Below are 15,829 nucleotides of genomic sequence, written 5' to 3'. Positions count from 1 at the left end.
CTCCTCTGTCCTCCTCCAGATACTACTGTCCCTTCCAGACTCCTCTGTCCTCCTCCAGATACTACTGTCCCCCTCCAGATACTAATGTCCCCCTCCAGACTCCTCTGTCCTCCTCCAGATACTACTGTCCCCCTCCAGATACTACTGTCCCCCTCCAGATACTAATGTCCCCCTCCAGACTCCTCTGTCCTCCTCCAGATACTACTGTCCCTTCCAGACTCCTCTGTCCTTCTCCAGATACTACTGCCCCCTCCAGACTCCTCTGTCCTCCTCCAAATACTACTGTGCCCTCCAGACTCCTCTGTCCTCTTCCAGATACCCATGTCCCCTCCAGACTCCTCTGTCCTCTTCCAGATACCCATGTCCCCTCCAGACTCCTCTGTCCTCCTCCAGATGCTACTGTCCCCTCCAGACTCCTCTGTCCTCCACCAGATACTACTATCCCCTCCATACTCCTCTGTCCTCCACCAGATACTACTGTCCCATCCAGACTCCTCTGTCCTCCTCCAGATACTACTGTCCCCTCCAGACTCCTCTGTCCTCCACCAGATACTACTGTCCCATCCAGACTCCTCTGTCCTCCTCCAGATACTACTGTCCCCTCCAGAGTCCCCTGTCCTCCTCCAGATACTACTGTCCCCTCCAGAGTCCCCTGTCCCCTCCAGACTCCTCTGTCCTCCTCCAGATACTACTGTCCCATCCAGACTCCTCTGTCCTCCAGATACTACTGTCCCCTCCAGACTCCTCTATCCTCCTCCAGATACTACTGTCCCATCAAGACTCCTCTGTCCTCCTCCAGATACTACTGTCCCCTCCAGACTCCTCTGTCCTCCTCCAGATACTACTGTCCCCTCCAGACTCCTCTGTCCTCCTCCAGATGCTACTGTCCCCTCCAGACTCCTCTGTCCTCCTCCAGATGCTACTGTCCCCTCCAGACTCCTCTGTCCTCCACCAAATACTACTGTCCTCCTCCAGATACTACTGTCCCCTCCAGACGACTCTGTCCTCCACCATATACTACTGTCCCCTCCATACTCCTCTATCCCCCCAGACTCCTATCTCCTCCAGACTCCTCTGTTCTCAAGACTCCTTTGTCCCCTGCGGTCACTTCTGTCCTCCTCCAGACATACGTGTTGCCTCCCGACCCCTCTATCCTCCTCAAGACCTCTGTACCCTCCTTCAGATTCATTTGTCCTCCTCCAGACTCCTGCAGACTCCTCTGTCCCCCTCCTCCAGACTCCTCTGTCCTCCCAAAGGTTAGTTGACCGGTACCCCCAGTTGGTTTGGTCTATTTTCTCTATATACAAGAGAATACAAGTGAGTGATATATAGATAAATATACAGAGGTTCACACAACTCTGTGACTTCAGGAACGATCTGCAAACATCCGAAATATCTAGAGCTAAACAGAGAATAAAGAAATGTGGAGAAGTCCGGATACAGCGGTTAACAGTTACTTATAGATGTGTTCACATTGAGCGCAGTCACAAGAGCTTCCGATCACGGCGGCGAGGTAGCACTATCTGTGATCAAGCAATTAATTAAAGCTTCACCGATGTTCTGTGTCTGTTACATGAGATTCTGTAACTGAACCGAAATATTAACAAGTCCACAACATCGGAGCCGCGTCATAGGATCCGGTCCACAAGACTGATCTGCTGAGGCTTCTGATCACTGAGGGGTCCATAAGGATCTCAGGCTGAATTATGAAGTGATCATTGAGGGGTCCCTGATGATCTCCGGTCTGGATCATAAAGTGGTCACTGAGGATCTCCGGTCTGGATCATAAAGTGGTCACTGAGGATCTCCGGTCTGGATCATAAAGTGGTCACTGAGGATCTCCGGTCTGGATCATAAAGTGGTCACTGAGGATCTCCGGTCTGGATCATAAAGTGGTCACTGAGGATCTCCGGTCTGGATCATAAAGTGATCACTGAGGGGTCCCTGAGGATCTCCGGTCTGGATCATAAAGTGATCACTGAGGGGTCCCTGAGGATCTCCGGTCTGGATCATAAAGTGATCACTGAGGGGTCCCTGAGGATCTCAGGTCTGTATCATAAAGTGATCAGTGAGGGGCCCCTGAGGATCTCCGCTCTGGATCTGGTGATAATCTAATGTCCATGTAATCACAGGATGGCCCCCAGCCTGAGAAGAGAGAATCTGTGATCGTGTGAGGATGGGCAGAACCGGAAACATAAACCAAGGATATCTGCTATTATACGGAGCAGAAGAAGTGTTACTGTGCAGTTTCCATACACCAAGAATAGAGAAGTGGTACTGTGCACTATCCATACACCAACAATACAGGAAAAGAAAAGTGGTACTGTGCACTATCCATACACCAAGAATAAGGGAAAAGAGAAGTGATACTGTGCACTATCCAGACACCAAGAATAAGGGAAAATAAAAGTGGTACTGTGCCGTGACCATACACCAAGAATAAGGGAAAAGAGAAGTGGTACTGTGCACTATCCATACACCAAGAATAAGGGTAAAAGAGAAGCAGTACTGTGCCATGACCATACACCAAGAATACAGGAAAAGAGAATTGGTACTGTGCACTATCCATACATCAAGAATACAGGAAAAGAAAAGTGGTACTGTGCACTATCCATACACCAAGAATACGGGAAAAGAGAAGTGGTACTGTGCACTATCCATACACCAAGAATAAGGGAAAAGAGAAGTGGTACTGTGCACTATCCATACACCAAGAATACAGGAAAAGAAAAGTGGTACTGTGCACTATCCATACACCAAGAATACGGGAAAAGAGAAGTGGTACTGTGCACTATCCATACACCAAGAATAAGGGAAAAGAGAAGTGGTACTGTGCCGTGACCATACACCAAGAATAAGGGAAAAGAGAAGTGGTACTGTGCCGTGATTATATACCAAGAATACAGGAAAAGAGAAGTGGTAGTGTGCACTATCCATACACCAAGAATACAGGAAAAGAGAAGTGGTACTGTGCCATGACCATACACCAAGAATAAGAGAGAAGAGAAATGGTACTGTGCAGTGTCCATTCACCAAGAATACAGGAATAGAGAATTGCTGCTTCCCCCACCAGATCTCCTCACCCCCTCCGAACAGGCTGGTCGCTGTGCGTCTTCCGTCCCCGCCGGCCTACTCCGGGAACCAGAGGCCTGGGACTTGCTTTCCTCCTGCATCCCAGGCACCTTATATAATATATACACAAAAATCTAATCAATAATATACATATATAAGTATATATACACACACATATACACCTACACATATCCATACACTAAATAATAAACACACACAAAAAAAGCAATATATAAGAATTTACTTATAAATATCCCCCAGCTTTCCTATAACCTACACAAAATTATTCATCAAATAATATAACCTTATTCATTATATATGTACAGTCCCTATACATATATACACAACTCCTACACATATATACAACCTTTATACAATATACAATCCCTACACCATAACACCAACCCCTCAGGGCTCCGGTTAGATGTCTGTAGCCGCCTACATCTTTTCATCTTTATCAAAACAAAAATGTCTGGTGACAGCTTCAGCCCATCACCAGGGAGGAGATTACTAGGTTAGGGCACCTTAAAGGAGAACCCCCTCCACAGGGTAGAGGCACTAAATGCACCAAACTTTTCATACTCCAAAGAACGAACCTTCACCAGGTCACCGAGAGTGTTCCTACAAACCTCGTCCACAGGGAGGATTTTCTGTCTCGTCGACACTAAACACCTCGCTTGACACGTGTGATACCTGACCACTGCGCTGACTATAAATGAAGTGCACCGGTCCCGGACACCCAGATCTTTGAAGGCCGCATAAACCCACTCAGCATAGGAAAGGGCAGCCAGCCGTGGCCAGCTGATGGAAGCTCCCACCCTTTGATATACCTCTATATTAAAAGGGCACTGAAGCAGGAAGTGGTCCATGTCCTCCAGCACACCCCCACACTCCTCCCGGGGACAACCCTTTTCATGGAAGTTCCTGTACTTCAGATTGCCCCTTACATATGGCTTACCATGGAAGCCTCGCCAGGTCAAGTCCCAATACTTCAAGGGGATCCTAGGTGAATTTAAAAGAGCCAACCCAATCCCTTGATCCCGACCTGGGCAATCCTTGAGGGCCAGTGGTTTCTGGAAATGGCTCAGCAAGACCCTGTTATCGAGGATTTTCCTCGGCAGAGTTCTTACCTCCCACATCCCCAGCCCCCACCTCCTGATGACCTTCAGAACCAGTGCAGCATAGGTCGGGAGATGCCCGTGTGACGTGCGAAGATCCTTCACTTGACCGCCTCTCTCCCATTCCGAGAAGAAACCATCTCCTGCAAGAGACTACCCACGGAGGAGCCCTCTCTGTCCAGAGGTTTGATATATTGGTCTTTAAAAAGGAATTCACTAGGAATACCACCGGGTTGACCATACCCAACCCGCCTAGTCTCCTTGTGCGGTAAGTCACCTCCCTCTTAATTAGGTTCAGTCTATTCCCCCACAACATTAGGAAGAACAGACTGTAGACCCGGCTCCAGAGGGGTTCTGGCAAAAGGCTGACACTGCCCAGATAGATTAACAACGGGAGCAAGTAGGACCTGATCAAGAAGACCCTTTCCCTAAAGGTCAAAGACCAACCTTTCCACTGTTCCACTCTTTTGGAGACATCTTCCAGTCTGCTTTCCCAATTTCGTGTGGGGTAATCCCCGGGACCAAATTCGATGCCCAGAATTTTTGCAGATTCCTGGGGCACAGGGAGGGTGTCCGGGAGACAGAACTCAGGGTCTCCACCTCCCAACCAAAGACTTTTGCACTTTTCCCGGTTGATCTTAGACCCGGATGCCTCCGAGTAGCAATCCACCTCCGACATCACCCATTCCGCCTCCCCTTGCGAAGGGACAAAAATGGAGACGTCATCAGCGTATGCCACTACCCTTAAGGCCGAATCCGGCACCGCCGGGTCCATCCTCACCCCCGCCAATGGTTCGCGATCTAGCCTTCGAAGGAAGGGGTCGATCGCGAACACATAAAGCAAAGGGCTTAACGGACAGCCTTGACGCACACCAGACTCCACCCCAAAAGGGCGGCCCACCCAACCGTTTACCAATGGAAAAGTCTCAGCCCCTGCGTACAATGTTCTCAGCCAATCCACAAACCCCCCTGGCAGACCGTATTTCAAAAGAGTGGACCAGAGATACTCGTGATCAACTCGATCAAAAGCCTTTGCCTGGTCCAGGGACAGCAGAAACCCCTTCCAGTGACCAGCCCGACCCTGCTCCACGGCCTCGCAGACACCCAGCACCGCACTAAAAGTGCTACGACCGGGAACAGAGCAGTGCTGGGACCCCGAAAGGAGCTGGGGCGCAAATTTCACCAACCTGTTGAATAGCACTTTTGCCAGAATCTTTCTGTCCACATTGAAAAGCGCTATGGGACGCTAATTCTCAATGTGGGACGAGTCTTTACCCTTTGACAGGATGATCAGAGCCGACCTCCTCATTGACCTCGGCAGAGTGCCCGAGGATAGACACTCATTTATTACCTCAGTCAAGAGGGGAACCAAGATGTCCTTAAAGGTCTTATAAAACTCGGATGTTAAGCCATCCGGCCCTGGCGACTTTTTGAGGGCAAGCCTCTCAATCGCCAGCTTCACTTCCTCTTCTCTGATCTTCTCTGTCAAAACACTAAGAGAGGGGTCTACTCCTGACTGAGGAATGGCATCAGCCAGGAAAGCCGCCATCTTGCCTCGATCTAGATCCCTCTTCCCCAAGAGGTGCGAGTAAAAGGCTCTGACGACCTCCAGGATCCCCGATCTGGACTTGTTCAGAGATCCTGTACTATCGACCAGGCCGGTCACGATCTTACAATCCACTGACATCTTACAGCTCCGGAAAGGGTCGGGCGAGCGGTACTTCCCGAAATCCCTTTCAAAAACTAAAGATGCGTGTCTATCATACTGGCACTTCTTTAGCAAAGATTTCACTCTGGAGATTTCCTCTCGGTCACCTCCAGTCGAGACAAGAACCTCGAGTTTCCTCCTTAGTTCCTGATAGAGGCGATCCCTATTCAGACTCCTAAGGTTCGCGGTCTGGCGGAAGAATCTCGCAGCCCGTTTTTTGAACATCTCCCACCACTCTGACTTAGTGTTGCATAAGTCCAGTAATGGTACCTGGCTCTGCAGAAACTCCTCAAAGGACCGTCTTATCTCCTTGACTTCCAGGAGAGACGAATTCAGCTTCCACAATCCCCTTCCCATCCTGGGGGTCTCTGAAACATTCAAAGAGAACATAATCAAACAGTGGTCGGAGAACTCCACCTCAACAACCTGTAAAGGTGAAGAGACAGAATCCTCCTTCAAAAAAAACCTATCTATCCTAGACCTGATCTCTCTACCTCTAAAGTAAGTGAACCCGCTGTGACCTGGGGTGTGCCGGATGTGGACATCCACCAGGCGAGACTCACTAGCTATTCTATTCAAGGCGACGCTATCATAATCTAGCCGATCCCTGGAGCCTCCCCTATCAAGAGACCTTGTAACAGTATTAAAGTCTCCTCCAAAGATGACCTGCCGGCTAGTAAAAAGTAGAGGCTTAATCCTCATAAAGAGACTTTTCCGGTCCCACCTAGTCTGTGGACCGTAGATGTTTATAAGACGTAATTCTTGTCCCTTCATGAGGACGTCTAATACCAGACATCTCCCCATTTCTAGCTCGATTACACGTCTGCATTCTACCTGAGCGGTTTTAAAAAGAACCGCCACCCCGCTATACGGCTGGGCCGCAAGAGACCAGTGAAAGGGCCCATGGCGCCACTCACGCTTCGCCTTATGGATAGCGGTTAGATCTGTCAACCTGGTCTCCTGCAAAAATAAAATGTCGGCCTCAATTCGGCCGAGAAAATCAAAGGCCGCAAATCTTGCCGCATCTGACTTTATGCTGGCGACATTAATACTCGCCAGCGACAACGGGGAGGGTGCCGCCATCATGTGTAATCAAGCTAGACAGCCCTCTTCTTCCCTCCCCCTCCCTTTTCCTTAGTGTCATCATCAGAATTACCCAATTTACCCCTTTTTAAGCACAGAGACATATCCATATTTACAGAATTTACAGAGTTTCCCTCTTTTCCAGAGGTCACCTCCTGCACCCCACCTGGTCCTGGGACAGCCTCCCTCCCCGTTACCAGAGAGGAGGACTTGACGCTCCCAGAAGGCCTCACTTCAGACACCGGCACCTCATCCCCGGCCTCCTCATCAGAGGAAGAGATGTTATCCCTGAGGACTTGGTACCGGTTAGGGCTATCTACCAGAGGGGAGGCGGTAGATCCTTCCGCTGGTACCTGGACAAGGGTGAGGGGGACTGAATGATCCCACTCCAAAGAAGGGGACTCCTTCTCCTTGCTCCTCTTCCTCCTCTTTTTCCTGGCACCCGATTTTCTCTTATTCTTTAGCCACTCTTTGCTCTCCTCATCCATACTCTCTCCTGGAGAGGAGGTAGCAGTGATGGCCCTCTTATCCTCCTCCTCCTCTCTATCCAGTCTCCTGGCCTCCTCCTCCAGCCCACCATCGCTCAGATCCTCAGCAGAATCCACCATCTCAGGGTCAGGTAAAGCTACCTCACCTGCCACCTGAGGAGCCTCCTCCCTTTCCCTTTGGCGTGCCTCCAAACGCCTCAGCCTAGAAGGTGTCATTCTTTTCTTCCTTGGACCCGTAGTCTCCCCGCCTCCGCCGGTACCCTCCCCAGTGGAGTCAGCATCTCTGCTAACCCCAGCTGGAGATTCCACCGCATTGGCAAAAGAGACCGGACAGCGGCTGAAGGGGTGACCGAGGTCCCCACACAGGTGACAACGAATGTCCCCACAGGTTGCGGCGAGATGTCCTAACCCTCCACACAACGCGCACTTCTGGACCTTACATTGTGCGCTGAAGTGTGTCGGGTCACCGCACCTATGGCAGACCTTCGGCTGTCCCTGGTAGAAAACCAGGATCCTGTCCCTCCCCAGAAAAGTGGAGGAGGGAATGTGGGTGACAGAATTACCCGAAACCTTCAACTTGACCATGAAGGTCCAGGCCCCTGACCAGATACCAAATTCATCCCTGTTCTTCTGGGGAATGCTGACCACCTCTCCATAACGCCCAATCCAGGTCATGATGTCTATGCAAGAAAGAGATTCGTTACACGTTAATACCGTCACTTTCTTGATGTTATTCTGGCGAGAAATTGCCTGGACAGCAAAGTCTCGCCACTCGGGTGCTATCTTTGCCAGCTCATACCGAGACCAAAAGAGCTCGAGCCCTTCAGCCCGGACGAAGCTGACATCGAAAAATGGGGTACCATGAGGATGTATCAAGGCAAAGATGTCACCTGCCCTGAAATCCATCTTGAGGAGGAGCTCAACTACTTTTGTCCTGTTTGGACAGGTATCACTGCCCCTCCACCTAAGACGGACCACATTCCTCCTGGGGACCCCAGACCCGGCTGTGGGGAGTGACCATGACTCCTCTCCTTTGCTCTCGGAAGGCCCCGAGGCCGTGCCTCTCTATCCAAAAGGACAGTTCTACCTCTCTACCCTCTACAGTGATAGATTTATCCCCCCTCCGCAAGGCCTCCAGAAAGCGCCTCTGAAGGTCACTATGCCCAGGACCAGAAGGTGCAGGATTCCCATGAGGCCCACTTGCCCCGGCAGCAACACTGGCATAACTCCTAGCGGGCGCCGCTGCCGGGGGTTCAGATGAACCAACCTCACTCTCCACAGAAGCCATACTCACCACCCCTCTCGCACTCACATCCCCTCCATCCATCCTCTCATCATCATTCCCATCCTCCCTCACTCCCTCTACCCCATTCACACCTCCACTCAGTCCTGGACCAGACCCCACAGACAGACCCCCCATATGTACATTATTTACAGTATTTACATTATGTACACATGTGACCTCAGCTTCATCGGGTGCTCCTGACCAGTCTTGCCCCGCCCCAATAATAGACTCTGACTGGTCAGGAACCCCCTCCGCCTCACTGGTCACAGGAAAGTCCTTTGGGACAGGAGGCAGTCTAGCTGCAGGAACAGTTCCTATTTTGTCCATAGACCCTCCAGTCCCCATGGGTTTGAGGACAGTCCCTTTAATGTTCTCCACTGCTTTAGCAGCCGCCATTGCCAGTCCAGCCTTGGCCGGTTTTATTATCCCTGCCGAGGTGCCACCTGCCCCAACCGCAGATGAGGTTCCCCCTCGAGAAGCCTCTGCAGGTGACACCCCGACAGCAGAAACCACACCGGCCGCAGACCCCACCGCGGAGCCTACTTTACCACCAAGCGCCTGGTGGCGCCGCTTATCTCCGCCCTCGCTCCTCATCTCCGGCACCGGGAACAAAGCTTTACCACTGCCCGCCTTGCACTGTCCCGGTGCCGAAGAAAAGCAGCCTCCCGCTGGGCTGCTGACCTCACCATACATGTCCGGCTTCACAGCCGAAATCGCCCCGACACTCTTACCGCTACTACAAGCTGAAACAGTGTCACATGACTTTCCCGTAGGGACCTCCATACTCTGCCCACTGCTCTTCCCTTGCACAGAACCCACCGCAGGGCCCTGACTAGGTGGAGCTGGGGAAAGGGGGACATAGGAAAATGATACCGACTCACCCCCCTTCTGGTCATTCCTTCTCCTCCTCCTCTCTCCCTCATCTGGTACAGGGTCTTCTCCAAATGTGAAGCGCTCCATGTGTACTGGAGACTCCATCTGCCTGATGATGGCCATGAGTCTCCCCCCGGGGTTACTGCTCTCCTCCTCCGAGCTCCTCCTGGATACTGATGTTGAGGCCGGTGGTCCTTGTCCAGGACAGATCCCACTCTGAGACCCCTGCGATGGATCCTGGATGTTAGTGGGGTCACTATCCTCCTCAGCAGGGGGGTCACTCTGGCTTGGCCCCTTCTGCCCCTCAAACCTCTCCTGGTTCAGCAGCTTCTCCAGGAAGGGGCCGCTGTGTGTCTGAATGTCCATCCTTTTTCTCTCCAAGATGTTTATTTCGGACTTAAGCTTTGTAATGTCCATATTAGCCTCTGCCCGCTTGCTCCCGGACGAGGTGTTTGCCCGCACTCGGGCGCATCTCAGCTCCTCACGCAGCCTGAACAGTTCTTTGCCTTTTTGCTTGTAGGCCTGTGTATAATAGGCAATCCTGGAGCTGTAGTCACTGACAGGCTCCCGGGGCCTCCGCACGCCCCAGCCCTTCACCTCCATATATCCTCCTGAAGCCTCGCAGCTTAGGTCAGGGTCCAGAGGGGGGGCAGGAGAAACATTGCTGCTTCCCCCACCAGGTCTCCTTACCCCCTCCGAACAGGCCGGTCGCTGTGCATCCTCCATCCCCGCCGGCCTACTCCAGGAACCAGAGGTCTGGGACTTGCTTTCCCTCTGCATCCCAGAAACCCGCTCCCTCCCAGGGCAGAAGGGAGCAGGAGCCTGGAACCACCTGGATCGCTCCCAGCAGCAGCACTGACTCTAACGAGACACACCCGATCCACCTGAGGGTTACAGTCAGTATACAGGACAGGAGAAGTGGTACTGTGCAATGTATATACATATATACACAGAATAAGAGCAGATACTGAGAGTTACACCCAGTATACAGGAAAGGAGAAGTGGTACTGTGCAATGTATATACATATATACACAGAATAAGAGCAGATACTGAGAGTTACACCCAGTATACAGGAAAGGAGAAGTGGTACTGTGCAATATATATATATACAGAATAAGAGCAGATACTGAGAGTTACACCCAGGCAAGTGTGTTTATGGGTCTCTGAGTAAAACAGGATGTTTTAGGGTCCATGTTTGTGGATGACTCAATGTCTTAGTTTTAGTGTCTATGGCTGTTGGTGACTCAGGGTGTTCAAGGGTCCGTCTTTCTGGGTGACACATTGGGTTTTGGGGTCTGTGGGTGTTTTGGGGTTCGTGGCTCTGTCCATTGACCGTTGTGTCGTGCTCTCTCATGACTCAGACATCAGATGTTATCACGTCTCTGCTCAGCCATGTCAGGCGGAAAATACAACACTCGTCTCCCCCCACCACAGACATTGTCACACGACATGAGGGAAACCGCACTCACATCTCCCCCCATCTTATTTACATGTGTCCCCTTCCCAAGTACAGCCGGGCCCCCCAGGAAACACAGACCAGGGGGCCCTGACTCTTACAGCACCATTTACCACATGTTACCACCTAACAATGATTTCTGGTCATAATCTGTGGAAAATGAAGAAAGGTTAATAGTGGGCGACAAGACGCCGTCTGAGGTGGGGCGGAGCCTGGCTTTCCATCGCCGTCTGCTCATGGTGGAGAACTTCCTTCCTTCCTTCAGGGTCTTTCGCAACTTCCAACCACATGGACTCCTTGTAGTCACGATGGGAAGACCCACCAGTCCTAGATTAGACCATGCTGTTTGAAAGTATTCACACCCTACTCTGGTGTTTTTCCATTTTTTGTTGCATTACAACCTGGAATATATATTCATCCCATATATACTCTCTGCCTGTGATATGAAACGCCTAAATAACATTGGGTACAACCAGTCAACTTGAAAGCCTCAACAATAGTTGGTTGCGTGCGGCCCCTTTTACACCTGTACTTTGGGGCCCCTGAGCCTGCAGCACTACAAGTAACCTGGAGGAGTCTTCAAACAGGGGGAGCTCAGGAAATAAAGACCATGTTATATAGAATATCCCAACCTTCACCATTACATCCAATATAAGAGAATGGAAAGAATATGGGGCAACTACACACCTGACCCAAGAAAGGAGGGCACTAACCAGGGGTAACAAGTGCTGTCACGGGAGTGCGACTATGACTGGACCCTCAGATAAGTTGTTAGGCAGCATTCACAGTGGAAAAGTATAAGAGGACAGAGGCCATCAGCGCCTTGTACCATCACTGAGATTGGGACAGCAAGGGAGCGCGATACCAGTGTCCACCCTAACCGTAAAGAGGGGAGCCACCCTGGAGCAGGGAAAAAGAAGTGGAGATTCCCCTATGTATAGTGGGGGACATAAGGAGCTAAATTACAATATGGGAGGACAAAAGGGCCTAACTACAGTCTGGGGGGCAATGTGGGGACACAAAGTGGGGGCTCAAAGTGGGAATTATTACTGCGTTGTGCACTATTACCATTTTAGGCATTATAGATGGGATGTTAGTACAGAGGTGGGACCATTGCTGGGGCGAGGAGGGGAAGATGTTTGGCAAAATCGGCAGAGACGAGTTATGGCATAAAGAAGTTTTTATGGCGAACCAGGCGGAATGGGGAATAAAAGGGAAAGTGAACAGCACCAATCAACAAAGACGCCCCCTGCAGTCATTGAAGGTAACTGCACTGTAATCACATGATTAGTCTGCAGGCCGGAGGGGTCACCTTTATATGATCACTGTCCGGGGGGGGGGGGGGGGAGAGAGGTATATTGGTCTTAGAAGAGTGCATTGTATATACTAACAGTATGGTTTTGTTAATCATTCACTTTGTGGCGGTATTATTTGGTGAGAGGGTATCATACCATTACTGTGTGGTGGTAATAAGTGGTCATGGTCTGGAGGTATTGTATATTGGTATTATCGGCTTTGTTAATACCAGGATTTATTCAGTAACAGTGTGGCAGTAATAATGAGTCGTTATATAGTGGTAATATGTGGTGGTTTGTCCCTTGTGTACTGATATTATTGGTAATGTTGGTCTTTGTATACTGGGATTTGTTTAGTAACAGTATGGCAGTATTATTTATTTATTATATAGGCATGGTGTGACGGTATTATTTGTCCCTTGTATAGTGGTATTCTTGTTAATGTCAGTCTCTGTATTTTGAGATGTGTTTAGAAACAGTATGGCGGTATTATTCAGCCATTATATAGTGGTAATATGTAGTCATGGTGAAGCTGTATCACTTATCACTTGTATTGTTGGTAATGTAGGTCTTGGTATTATGGATTTTGTTTAGTAACAGTATGGCAGTATTATTCAGTCATTATATGTGGTCATGGTGTGGGGGTATTATTTGTCCCTTGTAAACTTGTATTACTAGTAATGTTAGTCTTGGTATTCTGGGGTTTATTCAGTAACGGTATTGCAGTATTATTCTATCATTATATATTCATAGTGTGGCGGTATTATTTGTCCCTTGTATACTGGTATTCTTGATAATCTTAAACTCCATATAATGGATAATGGTCTCTGAAGCTGGAAAGTGAATTAAACAGTAAAAATGAGTTCTGCCTGCAGCTATCACCAGGTTGGCGATCAGGAGCTGAAGGCATTACGGTATAAACATAAGTGGTAGTTTTTGCGCCATTTTCTTGTGTTACGGAGGTTGCACTGTATTTATGTTGTAGGTGAAGTTATTTGTGTGAACAGCGACACATTATTTTATGCTTTGTGGTCCTATAATATCGTTTCAGGGTATAATGTTCCTGTGTTTTGTTTTTGCGTTAGAGCAGAGTGCCACCTGCTGGATAGACAATGTATAACGGAAAATGTTTACACCATACAGTCATGGCCGTAAATGTTGGCACCCCTGAAATTTTTCTAGGAAATTAGGTATTTCTCACAGAAAAGGATTGCAGTAACAAATGTTTTGCTATACACGTTTGTGTGTATTGGAACTAAACCAAAAAGGAGGAAAAAAAAGCAAATTGGACAAAATGTGACACCAAACTACACAAATGGACCGGACACAATTATTGGCACCCTTTCAGAATTGTAGAAAAATATGATTGTTTCAAGCAAGTGATGCTCCTTTAAACGCACCTGGGGCAAGTAACAGGTGTGGGCAATATAAAAATCCCACCTGAAAGCAGATAAAAAGGAGAGAAGTTCACTTAGTCTTTTCATGTGTGTCTGTGTGTGCCACACTAAGCATGGACAACAGAAAGAGGAGAAGAGAACTGTCTGAGGACTGGAGAACCAAAATTTTGGAAAAATATCAACAATCTCAAGGTTACAAGTCCATCTCCAGATTTACCTGCGCAACATTATAAAGAAGTTTGCAACCCATGGCACTGTAGCTAATCTCTCTGGGCGAGGACGGAAGAGAAAAATTGATGAAATGTGTCAATGCAGGATAGTCCGGATGGTGGATAAGCAGCCCCAAACGAGTTCCAAAGATATTCAAGCTGTCCTGCAGGCTCAGGGAGCATCAGTGTCAGTGCGAACTATCCGTCCACATTTATATGAAATGAAACGCTATGGAGGAGACTCAGGAGGACCCCACTATGGAGGAGACCCAGGAGGACCCCACTATGGAGGAGACCCAGGAGGACCCCACTATGGAGGAGACCCAGAAGGACTCCACTATGGAGGAGACCCAGGAGGACTCCACTGCTGACACAGAGACATAAAAAAGCAAGACCACATTTTGCCAAAATGACTTGGGTAAGCCAAAATCCTTCTGGGAAAACGTCTTGTGGACAGATGAGACCAAGATAGATCTTTTTGGTAAAGCAAATCATTCTATTGTTTACCGAAAGCGGAATGAGGCCTAGAAAGAAAAGAACACAGTACCTACAGTGACATATGGGGGAGGTCAGTGATGTTTTGGGTTGTTTTGCTGCCCCTGGCACTGGGGGCCTTGAATGTGTACAAGACATCATGAAATCTGAGGATTACCAATGGATTTTTGGTCGCACTGTACAGCGCAGTGTCAGAAAGCTGGGTTTGTGTCAGAGATCTTGGGTCTTCTAGCAGGACAATGACCCCAAACATACGTCAAAAAGCCCCAAGAAATGGATGACAACAAAGCGCTGGAGAGTTCTGAAGTGTCAGCAATGAGTCCAGATCTAAATCCCATTGATCACCTGTGGAGGGATCTTATAATTACTGTTGGGAAAAGGCGCCGTCCAATAAGAGACCTGGAGCAGTTTGTAAAGGAAGAGTGGTCCAACATTCCGGCTGAGAGGTGTAAGGAGCTTATTGATGGTTATAGGAAGAGTGGTCCAACATTCCGGCTGAGAGGTGTAAGAAGCTTATTGATGCTTATAGGAAGAGTGGTCCAACATTCCAGCTGAGAGGTGTAAGAAGCTTATTGATGGTTATAGGAAGAGTGGTCCAACATTCCTGCTGAGAGGTGTAAGGAGCTTATTGATGGTTATAGGAAGAGTGGTCCAACATCCCGGCTGAGAGGTGTAAGAAGCTTATTAATGGTTATAGGAAGAGTGGTCCAACATCCCGGCTGAGAGGTGTAAGAAGCTTATTGATGGTTATAGGAAGAGTGGTCCAACATCCCGGCTGAGAGGTGTAAGAAGCTTATTGATGATTATAGGAAGAGTGGTCCAACATTCCGGCTGAGAGGTGTAAGAAGCTTATTGATGGTTCTAGAAAGACACTGATTTCACTTATTTTTTCCAAAGGGTGTGCAACCAAATATTAAGTTAATGGGCCAATAGTTGTGTCCAGCCCCTTTTTGGAGTTCGGTGACATTATGTCCCATTTGCTTTTTTTCCTCACTTTTTTGGTTTAGTTCCAATACACACAAAGGGAATAAACATGTGTATAGCAAAACCTGTGTTACTGCAATCCTTTCCTGTGAAAAAAATTCAGGGGTGTAACATTTACGGCCATGACTGTATATATATCAATGTTTCCTGACCTGGTGTTCACTACTGCCAACTATGGGCATCCTCGACGGCAACGTGCTACAAAACTACAACTCCCATCCTAAGGCTGTTGGTGAGAAAGAATTAAAAACAGATTTGACACGCACATATATAAATACATATTCCCATTTTTATTCACTTTTAATACTACAATAAATACAAATGATAAGAAATACCAGCGATCCAGCTTTTGCAAAACTACAACT

At 48.8% G+C, this 15,829-nt stretch overlaps 1 protein-coding gene across 12 annotated transcripts in view; it reads left to right on the top strand.

Moving 5' to 3' along the window:
• The window catches only part of LOC130295957 (uncharacterized), a 106,813-nt gene that overhangs the window by 69,044 nt on the left and 21,940 nt on the right, over positions 1-15,829 (top strand). The window lies entirely within an intron of this gene.

The sequence above is a fragment of the Hyla sarda genome, chromosome 11 (genome assembly GCF_029499605.1).
Source record: "Hyla sarda isolate aHylSar1 chromosome 11, aHylSar1.hap1, whole genome shotgun sequence".
NCBI lineage: Eukaryota > Metazoa > Chordata > Amphibia > Anura > Hylidae > Hyla > Hyla sarda.
Note: the sequence above shows the minus strand (reverse complement) of the source record. Positions and strands in the feature narration are given on the sequence as shown.